General features: G+C 44.0%; 1 pseudogene across 1 annotated transcript; it reads left to right on the forward strand.

The window, feature by feature from the left end:
* The first annotated feature begins 933 nt into the window (after positions 1 to 933).
* On the forward strand, positions 934 to 11,408 carry LOC308645228 (transmembrane protein 132B-like; annotated as a pseudogene). Its single transcript has 2 exons — positions 934 to 1,000; positions 10,375 to 11,408. The product of its transcript is annotated as a transmembrane protein 132B-like (transcript).
* The last annotated feature ends 7,567 nt before the right edge of the window (positions 11,409 to 18,975 follow it).

Consider the following 18,975-nt stretch of genomic DNA (forward strand, 5'->3'; position numbering starts at 1 on the left):
TATGATGGGGGGAGGCATGGGAGGAATGAAGTAACGTAGGATTGGTCAAAGGGGAGGGTAAAAGAGGGGTTAGGGGGTAGGAAAGATGGTGGAATGAGATGGACATCATTACCCTATGTCCATGTATAATGGTGCATTTCTATACCATGTACAACCAGAGAAGTGATATGTTGCACTCCATTTGTGTACAATGAATTGTAATGCATTCTGCTGTCATGTACAACTAAGTAGAACAAATAAAAATCACCATCATCCTCATAACAATAGTAATAAAATGAAATCTAAAAAAAAGATTGAGCAACAGTGGTATAATAAGTGTTCTGTAAACATGGGCACTTGCTCTTTGACAGCAGCTTCTCCCCTATCTGATGGCTTTTTCAGAGTGATTAGACTTGGTAAAGTGAGGTTTGCCTGTCTAGCCTCATGTCATCACCCTCTCTAGCCACATTCCTCATTGAGAACAAACCTTCCCACTGTCCTTGTGGGGAGGAGTCCAGTCTGGCTAGTCAGCATGTCAGGTCTCTGACCAAAGTGATCCATTAAAAAAATGGGATGCAAACCAGGTCTTACTATCCAAAGACTTTGCAAAGACATTGCTAAAATTCTAAGACAATGGATTTCTGGCTTGACATGTTCTGATTCAGAGACTGCCAAGGAACCACCAGGGGAGACAGGACTCCATGGAGAGTCTAACAAATGTGAAGCAGAGACCAAGAAGGAAGGGCTGTGGGAACCTGAGCACGTTGTTCATAGCCAGGATTAGAGGATTCATTCAGCTCAGTGTTGAAGCCAATCACATCTAATCTATTGTCCTTAACATAAATAGATCTCCAGGAGAACCCAGCCCAAGTGGTCATTCACAAGGAGTGAGAGCTGAGGTCCATTTGTTGGCCCAGATCCCTGAGGAATCATTATCTTAGAAAGAAGTCCGGCATGGGTGCAGATGACCGACAAGCAGCCGCCAGAAGAGGAAAGAAGCAGCCATGGCCACATGGACTTGGTAAGGAAAGAAGCTGCCCCCGGTGCCACATTAGAGGACTCCTGTGTGCAAGGATGTTCCCGGAACATAAGACCTTCATGGAGGATGTCAGAAAGAGAAAGGAATGTACACAAATTAGTAGTGAAACCACAAAGTCCCTGATAGTCACAAAAGGCTAGAAATTCTATCCAGAAATCTAGCATTTAGCATGAGGACTATAATGAATGACATTGTATTCCATGCTAGAAACGTCCTAAGAGATAATATTTTAGTATTCTTGATATATGAAGGAAAGAAAGACAACCAGGTGAGGTGACAGATCTGTTAATTTGCTTGACTGCATAGTCACTGTGTACATGTGCATCAAAACGTCATGTGGTACAACTTACATATACACAACACAAATAAGAACAAATGGAGAATTAGTCATACCTGGCCATCAGGAAATCAGACAATCTCTAATTAGGAGTGATAAGAGTCTAAATTATTATTATAAAGAAAGAAATAGTGCCAAACACTTAAAATTCTACAACTAGATAATTACTGTTTGCGAAATACTTTTGAGAAGTATCAGTTTGGATCAAGTTTGATTGTTTCAATTTTAATAATTATTGTAAGACTAGGGGGATATATAAGGGAGTAAAGTAATTCCCAATATAGTCTCAGGCAGCAAGTCTGAGATCTTGGGGACTTAAAGGGGAGGAACTGTGTTTTCAATGGAGGTTAATCTTACAAAGATGTTCTGGGCAAGGGAACAGTTTTTGGACTAATAGGTGGAATCCGAATACTCTCAATTAAGTAGCACCATGTTTGCTTCTCTGATTGATGTTTCCTGTTCTGTCCCTACAGAGGCTTTTGTTTTTAGCTCCTGCTTATCTGTTTCTACCAGCACTTCATAGAATACTCTGTGCATATAATGGTCCTGAACATTAGGCCTGTGTTACACTACTGTTAGTTAAATTCTACCTGCACACAATCATCAGGATTATGGTGATTTATTACTGGTGTAAATCTAGATTTCTCATATGGGAGATTAAGAGTATGGAACAATTATAATTCTCCATAACACTGGTGAGTGTTGTGGGTTTTACTTCCCACATTGTTCAGGACAAGAATTTTATTCCCAGAAGTTGCAGATAACCTTCCCCACGGTGGAATGAACTTAAAGTCAAATAAGAGAACACATTCTATGGACTTATTTCTTGATACTTTGGGTCCTTGGGCACCAAGTCTGCCTCCAGGAGCCATTGGAGACTGGCTCTGCTTTCAATTGCTGAGTCTGTCTGGAAGTATTCATTAGAGTGTAAATTTGGAAATTCAGCTTCTTGGCTACGGCCAACATTACCAGGCTTCCACCAGGTGTTTTTGACTTGGTTCTTCTCTTCCATAGAAGTCTGGAAAGCAATCCTGCAGATCTCCTTATTCCTGTGATTATTTTCCTATGCAAATCCCGAATACCTAAGCTTGTTTCAGCATGTGTGCCCATGGTTCAGTGAATCCAAAGATGGAGAAAGATGCCTAGCTCCATATGTCCAGCTTTAACCAGGCAAAGAGGTCTTAATCCCTTCTGGGCCATCGTTTGATGCATTAGCAGTGCCTGGATCCTGTCCTAAGCTAACATGTGTTGGTGCTATTTTTTAATCTCCAAAAATCAGGCATAAAATGTTTGAAATGAAAGAGCTCATGAAATGTGATCCGTATCTGGCCAAGATGGAATAACAGGAACCAAAATTTACATTTCAACAGAAATAACTTAAAAATGGACCAAGTACATAAAACAATGGTTTTTAGACATTGCTGTAGGCAGGGCCCTGTGCTGACCACTGGACCAGAGAAAGCACATTAATTGGGCTCTCTGATCCACCCATGTCCTGGTGCACTTCCTGGAGAATGTTTCAGGGCCAGCACAGGTAGGGAATCCCAGCAGAGCCTGGCATTTCCCAGAGCTGAGAAGAGAGAGATGGAAGTTCAAAAAGAGCTCCCTGCTCGCGGAAAGGCAGAATTAATTCTGTTAACAGGGCCATGTTACCAAAGGTGATCCGCAGATTCAATGCAATCCTTTCAAGATATCAATGGCATTCTTCACAGAACTGAAGAAACAGTCCTGCAATTCATATGTGAGAATAAAAAACCCAGAAGAGCCAAAGCAGTCCTGAGCACTAGAGGCTCCCAATACCCGACTTCACACTCACCACAGAGCCTTAGTAACCACCAACACTATACAGCCTAAAACCAGCCATGCAGACCAATGGAATACACCAGAAGACACAGAAACAAACCCTCACTGACAGTCGTCTGGTGCTTGACGAGGATTATTAAAATAAAAGTGATCACACTTCATCTGAGCTGATACTTCTCAAAACTATCTTCCAGTTAGAGTGACAGTCATCAAGAATACAAATTTTAATAAACATTCACAGGATTTGAGGAAAAAAGGAACACCAAGACACTGTTGGTGGGCTGTAAATTACTACAACCATTTTGAGGACAATCCTCAAAAGATTAGGAATGGAGCCACCATATGATCCAGCTGTCCAGCTCCTCAGTAAGCATGCAGAAGAGTTAGAGTTAGCACACTGTGTTGGGACATGGATACACGTGTTTACAGCAGCACAGTTCACCATGGCTGACCTGTGGACCCAGGCTGGATGCCCACCAACAGACAAATGGATAAAGAAAATGGTGTATATAGATGATGAAGTTCTACTCAGCCACCAAGAAGAAGGAAATATGTCTTTTGTTGGTAAATGGATAGAACCCAAAGCATTGCACTAAGTGAAACCACAGCCTCAGACAGTCAAGGGTTGTACGTTTTCTCTTGTGTAGATGAGAGGGCGAAGAAAAGAGGAAAGAAGGGGGATCTTATGAACATGGTAAGCAATAGAACAGAGGCAGGTGACCGTGAGGAGGGGGAGAGGGAAAGAGGAGGTACCTGGTACCACAGGCCAGTCACTCTGTGTATGTGCATGAAGACATCCTGGTGACCTCCACTGTGGTGTGTACCAAGTCGAGTACACCAAGGCTGATAACAGGGAAGGGACTGAGGTCTGAGAGGTCAAGGTGCCAGAGTCCACAGGCCGAGTGGAGGTCCACCCCACCAGTGAGACCTTCAGAATCAACCAAGGGATCAAGAATGGCCTTGTTGAACTGAAACCCTGGGAAGAGCTTGTGGCTGGCTCCAACTCCAACTCAGTCCTAAATTCCTGAAAAACTGTTCCACATGGAGTCCCTGTGCAAACACCACCTGCCCTTGGAGGCTGGATGTGGAAATGGAATGCAGAGTTCTCCATGTACCTCCACGGTCTGGAGGCCGGGTAGGCTCTACACGGCCTGTTTGATACTGTATTTTATATTCTTCTCAACCTCACTTTTTGCCCACCAAAACCTGGATTTGCCTTCTCACAAGGAAGGAAGTCCCCCTGATCCAGTCTGCAGATGTGAACTTGGCACCCAGTTAGCAAATGGGACTCAAGGGAGGCTCAGGGAGGCTCAGGGAAGTGTTTTCTGGTTGACAGTGTGAGCCTTGGCCATGAGTCTGCCTCTGTCTCTGTGCTACGCATCACAGCTCTGTGGCCATGTCTTGCAGCCAGAGGCAACACATTCAAAAAGACAGCAGAAGTTCTCGGGGTGACAAAATGCAGAGATAGGAAGTGACATCCCTGAACTGTGGAACCAATCAGGAGCCTCCTCTCTTCTCACTGTGTGAGAAAATCTGTGGCCATCACTGTGTCTTCCATAGTCAGAGGAAAGGACAAGCCTGGGGGTCAGAGCAGCTTCTCAGTGGACAGCCAACAGAAACCAAGAAGATCCTTGAGGCCAGGTGTGGATTGCTGGATACAGGAGAATCCCTGAGTGCCCAGGTACAAGGGAGGTCTGGACGTACAGGGCCTGAGATTGCTTTGTGTTCCAGGACCAGGTTCTGAATGTGAGACAGGAGAAGCTGCCTTAGGTGACAAGCTTCAGGATCCATGTGGAGACAGGTGGTGGTGAGATGTTGATGAGCAACAGGCACACCATGCACCCAGAACCTGCACGCTCTGCAATACCCAGGCTAAGTTCTCTGTCACTAAGAGGGGGCAAGGAGCCGTGCAGGGGTCGTCTCCGAAGCTGCAGGGGTATGCAGGCTGGTGTGGCACGTGACCTCCTTGCTGACCTGTGAAACTATGATGGCATCCCCACTTGGACAGCAGCTGGCTCATTGCTTTGGAGGTTATTCTAGAAGTGAACCTGCAATCTCTTGCTCCCCAGCATTGTTATAAAAATTTTTCAGCACCAGCAACTTACTTTTTATAATGGTATTTCCACAGCTAGTATTTCAGAGAGACTGGTGAGAGCCTCATTGCAAACACTCTGAAGGTGGGGAGGAGAAAATAAAGATAAAACTTCTCCAAGCACCATGAAGAGCTAAGTGATCGGTGCCCCACCCCAACACACACACTTGACTTTAGAAATGGTTGTGGGCTCAAGAAATGGAGTGTTTGAGTCAGCAGATTCCTCAGTGTGTGGGCTTAACCAGAGTGCTGAACTGGGTGGTCTGGGGACTGAGGTTCTGGTTTTCCAGACAGAATAGAAGTCCAAATGGAGGTGGGTATGTCCACCTTTGTTCCCCAGTCTTGGGAACAAAGACTGAATGAGAGGCTAAGGAGCTTATCTCTATAAATAAAGTCCTTAGCTTCTAGAGTTGTAATCTGAGAGTGCCTGGCTGGGCTGATGGCCACTCTGCCCATTTTCCCTGTTAGGAAGCTCCTCAGATCAAAAAGAACCATAATAATAATAGGAGTGGGAGAGAACAGAGCCAGGCTGTGTGAGCAGAGCCTCCAATGAGGGCTGTGAGCCAATGTGGGGAGTGCCCATGGGCCTGCTCTAAGATGTCTGTGACATTGAAGCTGCTGAGTTAGGCAGTAAAGGCTCTCTCCTTATACACAGCAGCATTGACTTCAGCAATAACATGAAAGCACAGTGGAAGGAGAGAGGGGGAAGAGAATACCCCACCAGGTTGGTAAAGCACTAAACCCTGAAGCCAGGTAGCTGTGCAACCTTCTTCTCAGGGTCCCGACTGGGGAGTCCTGGCAGAGCGTCCTCTCCTCCACTGAGGCTCCAAAGCTCTTGCTTCCAGTGGGCCTCTTTAAATACCAGCAAATAGAACACAGAAGACACACTCCAACAGCCCTTGGGACTTAGCCTGGCTTCATCCCCCCAAGGATGGGCCAGACCCCCAGAGGATGTGCACCTGGAGATAAGTGAGATCACTGAGTTCCCCTGAGCCAGCCACTCCCACAAGAAGCCAGCATTCCCAGGATGTTTTGTTGGGGATATTCAAATGTAACTACAGGCAGGGGACAGGGAAGGTCTTGATATTTTCCTCAGCCTGAAATGCTCTCAGTGACGTTTTTTGCAAGAATTAACTCTTCACTCTCACGTGACCTAAATGACTTTAGACTTGGTCACTGTTTTGCAGGTTTGGGCCCATGGCTTCTGTGATGCACCAGGTAAGGAAGGGGTTGGGCCTGGAGTGTGCTCAGCTCACTGACTCCATGCCCACCCCAAGCAGCCACATGACCCCCTAGGCAGGCTCCTTGCCTAGGAGGAGACAGGCCAGGGCCTGGGGTCCCAGTGCTCCCTGCTGTGTCTGAGCTTTGCCTCCAACTTGATTCCCAAAACCAAGATGGAGTTGGAATGAGGGGGATCTGGTGTCTGCTGCCCCTTCTTGGAGGACCAGGAAGCCCCACATGGAAGTCTCTTTTGCCCTCCTGTCCACAGCCAGCATTTGCCTCACTTCTCTGGGGAGCCATGATGGTCACCAAGAGGTGTCCCGTGAGACTTTGAGTGGAGGCTAATATCTGCAGCAGGAGGAAACACCAAGACAACTCTGTGTCCTGGGTTTTACTGGAGCCTCTCAAATTAGGAGGATCCTGATTTTGAGAAGGAGCCACAGTACCTGATGTGCAGCTGCCGGGATGAGAAGACATCAGAGGCTCTCAGCTGTCCACAGAATGTGGGCTGTGGCATCCAGTCACATTCCCAAAGTTCCTTGGACTCAAGGGAAATGAGTGCCGTTCAGGAATGTCATGATGGCTCTGGTGGCTGAAGGTGCAGACTGAAAGATTGGGGAGTGGAAGGTTCTCTGAAGCCATTTGTTTATGGATAGCACAGGCAGGAACCCTAAACTCTCCCAGCATGTCATTGTCTGTGAGATGAAAACAATGATCTGCATTTTTCTATCTCACAAGATGATGCTGAGATAAAAATAAATGAACATCATCAATGTGACCTCTTTTAGTAGAAAAATCTAAGCTGAAAAATGAATAAAGCTATTTTCCTACGAATATAAGCCTCCACTTTCTGTGTTACTAATTGAAGACAGGGAAACTGTGAGGATTTTATTTTCTGAACTTGGAATTGAAATCTTTAACTGTATTGGACATGGGCAGTGGTTAAGAACATTTTTTAAAAATGGAAAAAATGATTTCTTGCTTAAAATATGAAATTACCAGATCTTGTATCTTTCCTCATGCACCTGTGGTAAGTATGTTCTAGCTAATACTGATGGAATGGTATTTTGGAAATTGAGCAACAGATATTCTCAATGAAACTATAAATTCTCACTGTAAAGTGTTAGTCTACAATTGAGTTGTTTTCTAATGTCTGTTTAATACATGCAGCTCTAATGCGATATGTCCTCTAGAACTAAATTGCAAATAGAAGGTAAATTGGACGAATTGATAGTTTTAGGCCATAAAACCCCCTTTTCTGCTGTGCTTTCCTGGGGCCCTCAGATCTGTCATAGGGACTGCCCACCTCTGTGCATGAACGTGGAGGCCATACTTGGAGGGTTATGGGGTAGAGGGGATGATGGAACCATCTTCTGAACTGCGGTCCTATCTTTGCATCGCTCTCTGAGCACAGATTAATTTTTTAATGTTATGATTCTTTACTCTGAATATCCAGCACCAAGATCTGCATCATTTTTGAAATAATCTTTACTGCTAAATCAACCAAAATCTCTTTTAAAGCATACACAGTTACTACTCTTTAAAATCAATTTATTCTTTGAGTCAAAGAAAAAAATGCTGTTAGTTGTTCTTTTTAGGAATGCTTTAACTGGAAGGTGAAATCAAGCAATTATTGAAAGCTTTAAAAATCATTTCAGCAGTCCCACCAGCAATGTACAAGTGTACCCTTTTCCCCACATCCTTGCCAGCACTTGTTGTCTGCCCTCCTCTGAGAAGTGTCTGTTCAGGTCCTTGGCCCATTTGTTTGGCCAATTTGGAAAGCAGTATGGAGATTTCTTGGAAAGCTGGGAATGGAACCACCATTTGACCCAGCTATTCCCCTTCTCGGTCTATTCCCTAAAGACCTAAAAAGAGCATACTACAGGGATACTGCCACATCGATGTTCATAGCAGCACAATTCACAATAGCAAGACTGTGGAACCAACCTAGATGCCCTTCAATAGACGAATGTATATAAAAATGTGGCATTTATACACAATGGAGTATTACTATGCATTAAAAAATGACAAAATCACAGAATTTGGAGGGAAATGGATGGCATTAGAGCAGATTAAGCTAAGTGAAGCTAGCTAATCCCTAAAAAAAATGCCAAATGTCTTCTTTGATATAAGGAGAGTAACTAAGAACAGACTAGGGAGGAAGAGCATGAGAAGAAGATTAACATTAAACAGGGATGAGAGGTGGGAGGGAAAGGGAGAGAGAAGGGAAATTGCATGGAAATGGAAGGAGACCCTCATGGTTATACAAAATTACGTACAAGAGGAAGTGAGGGGAAAGGGAAAAAAAAAACAAGGGGGAGAATGAATTACAGTAGATGGGGTAGAGAGAGAAGATGGGAGGGGAGGGGAGGGGAGGGGGGATAGTAGAGGATAGGAAAGGCAGACACTAGTATGGCAATATGTAAATCAGTGGATGTGTAACCAGTGTGATTCTGCAATCTGTATACAGGGTAAAAATGGGAGTTCATAACCCACTTGAATCAAAGTGTGAAATATGATATGTCAAGAACTATGTAATGTTTTGAACAACCAACAATAAAAATTTAAAAAATAAATAAATAAGAAAAAAATCATTTCAGCAAACTTTTTCTTTTGAAAGTAAATTAGGAAATATTTTGGTGTAAACATTAATTACAGTGTTTTAAGTGATTATGATAAAATTGCAATTAAAAATAAAACATGCTTGTAATTTAGAGGTTCATTTTTCTTACACCTATTTCACCTTTGGTGATTTTTACTTGGTGGCACCTTAGTGAGCAGAGACAAGAGTTCTTGGTGTCACTTTAGAATGTCCTCCATCTAAATAGAAAAGACAGTGAATTTCCAGTGTGGCTGGTCCACAGAAAATGCCAGGCATGGACTGCTTCTCCCTCCTCACTCTCTTCTCGAGTCTCCACCAGAGATAAGAGAATGGTTCCCTGGGAGGTTCTTCAAGTTCCTAAAGAGATGAGGTTCCCGGAGACCTCTAAGACCCTGGCTAATGGAGAGAGCTTGTCCCTCTCAATCTTCAAGTCCCAAAGGTGATCATCAGCGGGCATGTGCAGCTGAGATGGCACCCAGACAGGTCTCCCTGCCTCTTCCCCAGTCTGCTCCCAATGCATGGGGGACACTTCTTCTCAGACGCTCTTTAAATGTCCATCACAGGTCCCTGTGCCATTTGCTCGGCAGCAAGTTCATCTGTGCAATTGACTGTCTACCGTGGACCATAACAGAGAATTGTATTTTTCCATTTTTATGAAAGCAGGCAGCTTTTGACACTTAGAAATTCCATTTCAGCTACTGTAAGTAGGCACTAAATTGCTGTCTACTTACTGTAATTATGGACAATTCTAAAACTTACACGCATTTTCAGAGTTTTAGTGAATCACTTTAAGAAGATATCAGGGGCATTGTGTCTCTCTAGTGGGATGGGATTATAATGCATTTTCCCCCAAGTACCTTCAGCCAGCACTGTGTGGCTTTATCTACATTGAATTTCTAACGTATCGTAGTTCAAATGATATCTTGGGTGATGGCTGATTAGTTGCCCTTGGAAATGACTTGGATGCATGGCCTAATTTTTCAAAAAGCTTTAAGAAGGGTCACAGCATAATTTAGTTGTAAGACATGAAATAAACTAATGTGTACTTTCCTGCCCTTCTTAAACTGTTTTGTTTGTTTGTCATGTTACTGGGATGTGGATCATTATTAATGACAGTCCAGTGTATCTCAAGTATGGATTAAGGTTACAGAGCACTGGGGCTTATTTTTTCTAATTATATACACTTAAAGAATGCTTTGGAATTAACATTTCTGTGATAAAATTTGCAAATGTGAAGAAGAGTTATCACAACAAATATTTTGATTTTTTATTAGAATTTTGTTCAATTCAGTAACACTTAGACATTTATGATTCCAAGGATTTTTCCATAACTATCTAGTCATTGGATGAAATGGTGGTGTCTGTCCCACCAAACCTGCAGTCCCAGTTGCCAGTTGTGGTTGCAGAGGGCCCCTGATCAAGTTGGAGATGATGATCAGCGAGTCTTGCCAGGAGACTAAGAGGAAGAGTGTTCTTGCTGTGGGTAAAGGAAGCGTCAAGGTCATGTTTGCACCAGCAAGGAGGAGGAGCACTGAGGAGGCAGCAATGACATGGGAATACAAAGATCATCTGAGCAACTCCATAGAGCAGGAAGGGAGCCAGGAGCCAGCGGTCCAGGAGTGGCTCCAGTGTGGGGGCCCTGCTGGCCCAGAGGACAGGACCAACAGGAGCATAGCTCTGCCGCTGCCTGGGGAGGGGAAGGACAGGAAGCTGCTCAAGAGTGGTGGTGCAGACGCCTTCACCAGCTTCCCCACCCAGGGGAAGTTTCCAGAATCCAGTAACCCTAGTGACCTTACAGTGGCCTCCAGGGGCTTGACGGACTTGGAGATCGGCATGTACGCCCTGCTCTGCGTCTTCTGCCTGGCCATCCTGGTCTTCCTGATCAACTCCGGGGCGTTTGCCTGGGAAGTACAGACACAAAAGGCTTGCGGTGAGCGAGCAGGGCAACATCCCCCACTCCCAGGACTGGGTCTGGCTTGGGAACGAGGTGGAGCTTTTGGAGAACCCAGCGGACATCACGCTCCCCTCAGAGGAGTGCACGACCATGATAGACAGGGGGCTGCAGTTCGAGGAGAGGAACTTCCTGCTGAACGGAGGTTCCCAGAAGCCCTTCCACAGTCAGCTGCTCAGACCTTCTGACTATGTCTATGAGAAAGAGATGAAAAATGAACCTGTAAACTCTTCTGGCCCAAAGAGGAAGAGGGTCAAGTTTACTTCCTACACCACCATCCTCGCCGAGGATGGGGGCCCGTACACCAACTCCATCCTGTTTGACAGTGATGACAGCATCAAGTGGGTCTGCCAGGACATGGGGCTGGGGACTCCTAGGAATTGAAACACTGTGTTATATTTGAATTCACTGATGTGCCTTCTGGTTTTCAAACAGTTGGAGCTATGAGCTTGTTCAGCAACAGAGGGTGATTTAATAAGGATTTATTTGTTGAAGCCTGGTGTGAGGGGGCAAGGGGCAGGGTCCTCTTCTAAGCACATGGAAGTGGCCTGAAGAGTTAGTGCAGCTTGTGTATAAGCCTGGATGAGCACCTGGAATGGCCCCTTTAGTACTGCTGCAGTCCTGGGTCAATACTCATGCACCACCTGGTACTCGCTCATTACCAGTGCAAGGACTTTATCCACCAGCTCAGGACAAACAGTTGTTTAGAACTGGGACGAGTTTGATGGTTAATTTTCCTATAGTTTGACATAAGTCAGGTGCAGTGGACAATTCTTACTCTGGGCCTAAGAACTCTTCTGTGACAGGTGAGTGAATTTGGCCACCCTTATTGGTGATGTGCTCCGCCCACTGTTTTTATGCACATTTATACCAACTCCTGTTATTGTTTTGTTTGGGGGGAGATTTGTTTATTGTTTTGTTTTTGACTTATGGGAGGCTTTTTGAAACATACATGGTTTCTCTCATTTAACTGATATTTGCTTGGATGAGACAGGAGTTGGGCTCCCTGGAACCAGCCTTGCCACATCCAGATTGAGTTCCCAGGGCCCTCCTCTGCTTCACCCTGCTGTTTATGGATACAAAGTAACTGAATCCTCATTTTCTGTAGCCCTTGTTTTCTCATTGACACATCTTAAATCAGCATTGAATGGCAGATTTTAAAAAAAATATTAACATTCATTGAAAAAGATTCACATGAATTTTGCAAAAATTGGGGAATATATGTGAACCACAAAAAAAATTTGTTTTAAATACATAGGAGCTAAAAATCCAAGTGGGAAATTATAGAGTCCACTCCTAAGGGGAAAGGGCCCACTTAAAACACCTAGTCACATAAACATTTTGTGGAAAACATTTTACTCACTAGACTCAAATATTTAACTGGTGTGGACATTTGTGAAAAGAAGATTCCTTTAAAACAAATATAGACTAAACTGCCATTTTACTCAAGAAGAATAGAGAAAGCATGGATGAGATTCCGTTTAGCAGGATGGAAATTATCTATTCAGTGACCAAGAAAACATTCACATCTGTGCTTCTGGCCAAGAGAAAACATCAGAGAATGTGTCTTGAGGTAGGAAAGCAATGGGCATACTCAATACAGTCATGAAAATAAATGGCCACTCTAAACCTCAAGATACAGTTGTCAGGGAATCAAGGGTCAGAAAAAGAAGGGGAGGAAGAAAAAAAATCAGTCTCTAATTCTTTTTGAAAAAATAAACATCGGTTGGAACAGTGGTATGAAATGGAGTTAGAGCAAGCTTCCAAATAAGAGAACGAGACAGCTTGTCAATTAAATAAATTGAAATGGCTGCAAACAGATACTGGACTTTGCAGCTTCCTTGGGAACATCTTTTAGCACCAGCGAGGGGTCTCAGGAAGTTTCCCAGAAGAGAGGCCCTTGCAGGGTCTTGACATACCTTACAGAAAAGAAATCCAGGATGTGTCAAAAACAGGCACAGCAGAGATTTATTTAGGAAACAGGAATGTGCACTTGAGCAGCCTGAAAGTGGATGCTATCTCGAGAATAAGTGCTTTCAGGACCTTGGGCTCTTCTTTTAATGAAAACTTTGTGCTTAGTGACCATGACAAATGTGTGGGTGGCATCACCTGGTAGGCCCATTTCTCTTCCTCAGGGAGCACAGGGCTGTCACGGTGCTGTGGTTCTCTTAGGGATATCTGGGTGGATGTCATCCAGGTGATAAGGTTTGGAGGTACCCACATGGTGGCTCCTCCAACATCTCCCCTTTGGCTCTGTTCTGGCAGCGCCTGCAGGCATTAGTGACTGGACTCACAGTGCTCCAAGGCTCATAGGCCTCTCAGGAATCCACATCAGGAGGAAAATAGGCTGGGGCCCATAGGTGGGACGGGCCTCTTAGGGTTAGACTTACAGTTTCTTCTATCTTGTCTCACTTTGAGCCACAACAAGTCTAAGAACTAACTTGGAAAGACAGAGGAGGCATCTGGGGCTCTGCCATGTCTCTGCTGGGCTGATAGCTGAGCCGGTCAAAACAGAGGTGTTTGGTTATCCCTTTGTTGCAGTAGACTTTCACGAGAGTGAACCCACCCTCCAAACCCATCTGCTCTGAGGTCTCCTCAAGTTGGCAGCCAACAGGGTCTTCATTTGCTTCTCTCTCATGTACAGGGCTGGAGGGTTTGTGGAGAGAGGGTCGGACTCACCACAGGTGTTCTCTGGGTCCTTTGCTGTTGGAATGGTGCTTGAGAGTCCAGGCCCTGGAGCCTGGGAATCCTTGCCGTGGTCTGGGGAAGGAAGCATTTGCAGGATGGAGAGTCTCCAAGGCTTGCTGACTCCTGGAGGAAGGGCTGCTCAGGAGGCCTGAGGAAGTCGTGCTGCATTTCTCTTTATTATTCTTTTACTTTTAATTGGGTACTTTGTTTATGCCACTATTTTTCAAAGGATCTAGAGGTGAGGTAGCCCCAAACCTACTTATTGCATAAGTCCACAGGTATGTTAATGGAGCACAACTAACAACTAGGCCTGTGATTTCTAGAGGCCACTGTCCAGTTCTCCCCACTGTGTCCTGGCTGGACAAACACTACAGAATATATGAATTGTTTTGTATTCAAATTTTGAGCACTCATCAATGATCTCTGTGGATTTGTAAAAGTCAGATGTGTTATGGAAATCTCTCTGCTCTTTGTTTTTAGATATTTTTTTCATAGAGAAAAAAATTAGAATAAAATATGACCTGGGTTTCAGTGTTTATGTTGGACAAGCTTACTCAAGATGATCAGGACACTAGGACTTTCCCGATGGGAAATAAGAACCCAAAAGCTTTAAAGTCCACTAGGGAAATTATCTTCCCACTCCAAGAAAGCAGTAATGCCATCGGTTCCCATACAGGGCAGGCTTCATGTTTCTGCCCTGCCTTCAAAATATTATTGCTACTCCAAGTCAGTTTTTCAGATTTAAAAAAAAATAATTCAATATTCAGAATTGTCTTTTTAGGTTCCGTTAAACATTTTAATGTATCTAAATATTCCTCCTAAATAGAGCACTTTGAAAATAGTAAAATTCCATTTTTCATTATTAAGGTTGGAACTAAAATAACTCACTATTTGATTTCTAGAGAGATCACAGACCCAAGGGTTAAAATTAAAAGAGTAAAGCTTTAAACAGAACCTAGAAATGAAAAATAGAATCTATTTTGGATTTAATCATGTTTCAAAATTGTTTAAAGTAAAATAATAAAATAATTGCTCTTTATAAAACATTTAAAAATATTTCTGCAGATGAAAGATATAGTTATAAAATGAATGGGCAAACATAAATTGGGAGGAAAAAATGCAGTACATCTCCTAACAGATTGTATATAGATAGGTAATTCTGCTATCGCTCCAGCATAAAAGACAATCTAATTTTTTAAACGGGCAGAAGAAAATGGCTATTGGGGCTAGAGCGTAACTCAGTGGTGTTGGGCTCCACCCCAGCACTGCAAAAAGAGAAAAAAGGAAAAATTCATGTAGAAACTACAGTGACTTAGCTCTACGTAATTTCTAGAACAACCAAATTTTTAAAGTCTGAAAAACACCAAAGTTAGTGAAAACGTGGATCAGCTAAAGCTGTCTTATATTGCCAATTTCTAAAAAATTGTACACATATTCTATAATTCTATATGCAATTCATCAACATAGTATGAATACAAGGGAAACTATTCATATGTAAATATATAGTAACACATGTTTATGTCACACACAGGCCAAGGAAACCTGATGAGGACATTTGTAGCAACTTTAATTACAATAACAAAATACCAACTGGGAATATCTCTAATGCCAATGACGAGGTGGACCATTGCTCAGCTGGGTAGATCTACATAGCAGAATGTCATTCACAGCCCAAATCATGACCTCCTGATTCATCCAGCACAGGGTACCCTCAGAAGTACTCTATGATGAAAACGAATCCAGCTGAGGCGGTGAAGCAAGGTGGTGTTGGAGCTCAGGATTTGGAGGGAGACAGCAGGCAGGATGCCTGCCTAAGTGTTTCTCATCCTGGTGGGGACCTGTGCATTTGTAGTGATCAACTGCTGTGATCTGCATATTTCATCACATGTTAATGACTCCTCAGCTGCAGTACAACTCAAGCATGTCGTGTGACCATCATATGCAGAATCATGGGGAAATAAGTAAAGACCTTTGGATGGTCAGTTATTTTTCAGCCCTTGTGCTTAACTGGACCAGTGACAAAGTAACTCCTTGAACACTGTATGACACTCAGTGTGCCATGACTTGAGAGTGATCTGAATAACTCTACCACATTTGTAAAGACGAAAGACAACTTCTCAACAGACATACAGACAGTCCCAGTCTCCATGACGGGCTTTCATGTGGCTCCTAGTCAGGACTCCTCATGGTTCTTAGAAGAAAAAGCTGACAGTTCTAAGACACGGAGGGAGCCTGGCAGAGAGTGAATCGCAACAGAGGAAGGACTGGAGGGCACGTGAAAGAAAATGCCAGGCTTGGAAAAATAATCCACCGTTATTCTCAAAAGCAATTGAAGATTAATTATGGAAATTACTTTCTTTTTTTTTACTAACTTTTTTTTATTGGTTGTTCACAACATTACAAAACTCTTGACATATCATATTTCATACATTAGAATCAAGTGGGTTCTGAACTCCCATTTTTACCCCAAATACAGATTGCAGAATCACATTGGTTGCACATCACATTTTTACATACTGCCATATTAGTGACTGTTGTATTCTGCTACCTTTCCTAACCTCTACTATCCCCCTTCCCCTCCCCTCCCATCTTCTCTCTCTACCCCATCTACTGTAATTCATTTCCCTCCATGTTTGTTATCCCATTCCCCCCATAACCTCTTATATGTAATTTTGTATAACAATGAGGGGCTCCCTCCATTTCCATGTGATTTCCCTTTTTTTCTCCCTTTCCCTCCCATCTCATGACTCTGTTTAATGTTAGTCTTTTCTTCCTGCTCTTCCTCCCAAGCAGTATGGAGATTCCTGGGAAAGCTGGGAATGGAACCACCATTTGACCCAGCTATTGCCCTTCTCGGACTATTTCCTGAAGACCTTAAAAGAGCACACTACAGGGATACTGCCACATCGATGTTCATAGCAGCACAATTCACAATTGCTAGACTGTGGAATCAACCCAGATGCGCTTCAATAGATGAATGGATAAAAAAAATGTGGCATTTATACACTATGGAGTATTACGCAGCACTAAAAAATGACAAAATCATGGAATTTGCAGGGAAATGGATGGCACTAGAGCAGATTATGCTTAGTGAAGCTAGCCAATCCCTAAAAAACAAATACCAAATGTCTTCTTTGATATGGAAATTACTTTCACAAGTAAGTTAAAAGAGGGGAAAGAAAAGAGAGGTGAATGGACTCCCCCCCCAAAAAAAAAGCTCTAAAACGCTAATGAATGCAAAACACAGCTGCTAATAGGCAGACTTGTTCCAAGTTCCTGATAGAAACCTTTTTTTTCTTTTTTTTTCTTCTTAGTGATTGTAGTTACACGTAACGGGGGTTCATTTTCACAAAATCATGCAAGCGTGGAATAGAATTTGGTCCACCGAAGTCCCCAGTACTTCCCCTTTCCCTCCTCTCTGCCCTCCCTTTCCTCTGTTCTCCTGATCTTCCTTCTATTTACTTATAGTCTTTTAAATTAGTGCTTTATAGATAGATATAAATAAGGTGAAATTCACCGTGTTACATTCACGTAAGGGCATAGCATGATTTAGTCCATTTTACTCAACATTGTCCTGTTCCTCCTCCCTCCCCGCCAAGCCCCTCCTACTCTAGAGATCTCCTCTGTTTTCACCTTCTTTCCTTTTTTTTTAAAGGGCTTTTTTTTTAAAGAGAGAGTGAGAGAGGAGAGAGAGAGAGAGATTTTTTTTAATATTTATTTATTTGTTTTTAGTTCTCGGCGGACACAACATCTTTGTTGGTATGTGGTGCTGAGGATCGAACCCGGGCCGCACGCATTCCAGGCGAGCACGCTACCGCTTGAGCCACATCCCCAGCCTACCTTCTTTCCTCTTATTGCAGTCTCACTCATGCATATGAGAGAAAACACTGGACCCTTGGCGTTCTGACTCATTTCACTGAGCTCCATCCGTTTACTGCCGATGCCATAGTTCATCCTTCTCTGTGGCTGATAAACTCCACTGTGAATATCTGTCACATTTTCTTTATCCATTCATGTGTTGATAGGCGTCTAGGTTGATTCCATTGCTTGGCTCTTGTGAGTTGTGCTGCTGTGAACACTGACTTGGCTGCGTCCGTATGATGTGCTGATTTTAGTTATTTTGGAAAAATACTGAGGAGAGGGACATCTGGTTCATATGGTGGCTAGTCTTTGGAGGAATCTCCATACAGCTTTGCAGAGTGGCTGCGCTCATTTGCAGTCCTACGGACAACGTAAGGGTGGGCCTTTCCCCACATCCTCGCCAGCACTTGCCATTTTTGTATTCTTGATGACCGCCATTCTGACTAGAGCTAGGACCTCTCCTAAGGTGACCCATGCACCTGCTGCCCCGAGAGGGCATGATGTGGAGGGTGGAAAGCTGGGGATAACAGAGAATAAGTGAACATTGAGGAACACGGTGCTTGTCAGGCAAGGTCACTTTAGAAACCATCTGGACTGTTGAGGGAAAGGTTCCTCCTGACAGAGAAAGAGGAAATGAAGCGGATGCACTCAGTGAAGAAGACCCAGTAAGTGAAGCTCCGGGACTCAGGGGCACGTCTCCAGCTGGAACAGGAGGCCTCACATCCAGAGGAAGCCTCTCCGGCCACGAGGTCCCCAGCCTCTGCAGAGATATAGACCACCTTTGGCCCTTCACCAAGCACATGCCCCTGCGCATGGGAGGAGAACACTCAGGTGTGGGAGGAGGCCTCCGCCGGACTTGCTGGAGCTGGGAACCTAAGGGAGAAATGAACTCAGGTGGAGTGGAAGGGGCATTCTATTTTGTGAAAACCGTCTTGTCTTCCAAAAGTAAGGCAGCTGTCAGGGACAGAAGAGCAGCCCTGTGCACTGAGAGAAAGCTCCCTGACCTGAGAAAAGACACTCGGGGAGAAGTGAGTCTGTGCTACATTTGAATATGAGTTTTCCCAAATGGTCCTTAAGAGGTTCAGGCCACCCTCTTGATTTCCAGGTCCTGGAAGAGAAGCACTAACCAGCAATGGGTCACCAACTGGTAAAACTAGTAGCTTTTCCTGTCACCTCTGCAAAATGCACCGCCTTTTATGGAGATTGGTTTCAGGTTCTCTGTCTTGTTCGTTCTCTCAGTGGGGGAAGGCAGGGGAGAGACACGACACATCTCAGGGCAGGTCTCAGCATGTGCCTTCAACACCACTTGAGCATTTCAGACCCTCCTCCCCCAGCTCAGGATTCATCTAGTTTCAGCAAATGGAAACCAGCAGGCAGTTCAAGGCCAACATAAGTGCTGTCA

Source organism: Spermophilus citellus (genome assembly GCF_964194105.1).
Source record: "Spermophilus citellus genome assembly, chromosome: 3".
In the NCBI taxonomy this organism is placed as follows: Eukaryota; Metazoa; Chordata; class Mammalia; order Rodentia; family Sciuridae; genus Spermophilus; species Spermophilus citellus.